The sequence below is a fragment of the Macaca fascicularis genome, chromosome 3 (assembly GCF_037993035.2).
Source record: "Macaca fascicularis isolate 582-1 chromosome 3, T2T-MFA8v1.1".
In the NCBI taxonomy this organism is placed as follows: Eukaryota; Metazoa; Chordata; class Mammalia; order Primates; family Cercopithecidae; genus Macaca; species Macaca fascicularis.
The window spans coordinates 156077501-156080000 of NC_088377.1; the positions used below are offsets into that span (position 1 = coordinate 156077501).

At 29.6% G+C, this 2500-nt stretch overlaps 1 protein-coding gene across 50 annotated transcripts in view; it reads left to right on the forward strand.

The window, feature by feature from the left end:
- The window catches only part of FOXP2 (forkhead box P2), a 599458-nt gene that overhangs the window by 530351 nt on the left and 66607 nt on the right, over positions 1 to 2500 (forward strand). The gene's annotated exons all lie outside the window — the stretch shown is intronic.

The following is a 2500-nucleotide window of genomic DNA, read 5'->3' on the forward strand; positions in this document are numbered from 1 at the left end:
AGAAAACATCTGAAGTAAGTTCTCCCTCCTCTTCTATATCACACGTCTAAATTGTGATCCCTTATTAGAATATTTGCATGAATCAAATTACATATTTAGTGAAAAATATTTCCATAAGTCTAACACTGAATTTGCTAAGGCATGTGTATTTCAAAAAAAATTATCCATACATTTTTAAAAGGCTGATACTGATTTTGTCTATTTAAATATTTGTAAGTAGTATAATCTCTACATTTTTATGTGTATACAGTTAATCTTTATTCATTTTTATCAGTGAATACCTAGAGTAGCTCATGGTAGCAAGGAAATGAAATGGGACAGTAACAATAAACGATGAGGGAGGAAAAGAGGAAATGTGTCACAATGAGTAACTAAAAAATGGAGGCTCAGCATTTTTCAAATTACAAGTGAACGAGTCTGCATATTACTGACCTTTGTTGTAGAAAAAACTAGTTTTTTGTTTATTAAATAATTTAGATTTTTAGTAATCTCCTTAGTTTGGGTGAGCTTATATATGTGGATTTAGAGATGATAATATTAGTCTATTTGTGGTGTTAGAAAACCCTCAGAAGTGTACCTGTGTTTTTCTACCTCCATAATTAATTTGAATTTACGTCTTTTGTACACATAGGAGTGTTCAATCATGTATGTGTTAATTGGCTTATCTTTCTATTTGTTTTTATGTCTGTATATTGTCAGTTTTAGATGGCAGTTTCCTAGAAGGTAGGCCAGAATCTGATTAAAATTTTAAAAAATCACATACATGTGACCATTTAATACATATGATCTTAAGAAGATAATAATGTCATGGTTATATTTATGTCATAACTATTAATTGAAAGGCACTCAAACCATTTTAAGAGTAAAAATAATCATCTAACTTACGTAGCGTAAGGACTAGTATACTCTAAAGAATGTGAAGATAGAAAACTTGCTTAAATTTGCTCATTTATCAAATCGATCACAATAACAACAAATTCTACAGTCATATGTATAAGCTGAAATCTGACTGTAAACTCTTAGTGGTTTATAGCATACCTCCATTCATAGAACTTTCCCCATACAGGTCATTTATCATTAAACATAAAGTATTTGTACTTGTAGGTATAAGAATAATGAAGGAATAATATGGGGATAATTAAAACACTATATACTGAAAAAATAAGGGGCTGTTAGGTGAAAAGTGTGACAAGCTTCTTATCTATGATTAACTTTATAGAAAGCATATCTCTCTCTCTCTGTATATATATATCCATGTACATATCTGTAAACTCTATATCATCTATCTACCTACCTATCTATCTATCTATCTATCTATCTATCTAGATTGACAGCCTTTTTAGTTTAATATGTCTGTCTTTCTCTATCCATTTCAGTGTGATTCCTTGTTATTTGGAAATAGTATGAGGTAAATGATTGTTTGAAGAAAAGACATTTTTGTAGATTGATACTTTTTTTTCTAACTACTTGTTCTAACCATTCTATTTGTTTATCAAAGAACAAGCAGTTAAGTAAACTGACAGTCAGTTTTATAAATCAACCAAACACTTGAAAAATCCATTGGTGAATTAATTTTACAATATACATTTCAGAATGCTTTTTATTATAATAAATTCAAATTCAGTAATTTATAGGTATGCCAGTATATTCTTTAAAAATACAGAAATTTTTTTTTAATCACTGAATTTCTGTCATAATGTTTCAAGTTACTCAATTTGATCTAATTAATCTGAATATGTTAACATGGAGAAAAGAAAAGGCATTGCTATTTTTCAGTATTAAATATGAAAGATTTTGATTTATTTGGTTCTTTATTTCTTTTTGGCGAGAAGAGTTAATCCACCCTGGATTTCTTTTTTTTTCTTGTGCTTCTTCTAACCTCTTTTCATTATTAATTTCTCCTTTCTTCATAACATAAAGTGCCACACTGGAAAAGTTTGAACTGCATTAAAAAATGACTATTAAAATAAGTTCTGAACTATATCTGTTAATCATTTTAGGTTTTCAAAGACATGTTGTCCAATTAATTTGTCCTAAAACAGTATTTAAAGAGATACTAGCTTTTATTTACAGTAAAAATGAATTGTTTTTTCTAGGAAAGTGATTGCTATTTCAAAGATTGCAAACTTGGAAAGTTGACAAGTTGTTTGATGGCATACTGGTTGGTACAAGTAATGCCTCAAACAGTGTTACTTGACTTCTATCTGAGCATATACTTTAGGTTTCTATACCGATTTTTCTGGTCACCACTCTTGCCGTCCTTTTCCTATTTCTTCACATCCATTCCGTCTTTCTCTAGGGCTTTCCCCCTAGCTTGTCCTTTTTCCGTATTTTCCTTCCTTCCTTCCTTCCTTCTTTTTCCGTTATATCTTTTTCTTCTTCCTTGTCTTCATTTTGCCTCTCAACCTCAGAACCCTGAAGATAAAGGAAGTAGTAGAAAAAAAGTTTTAAGTAAATTACTTTTATTATTTTCAGTTCAGTGAATAAGCTTTGAGTAATT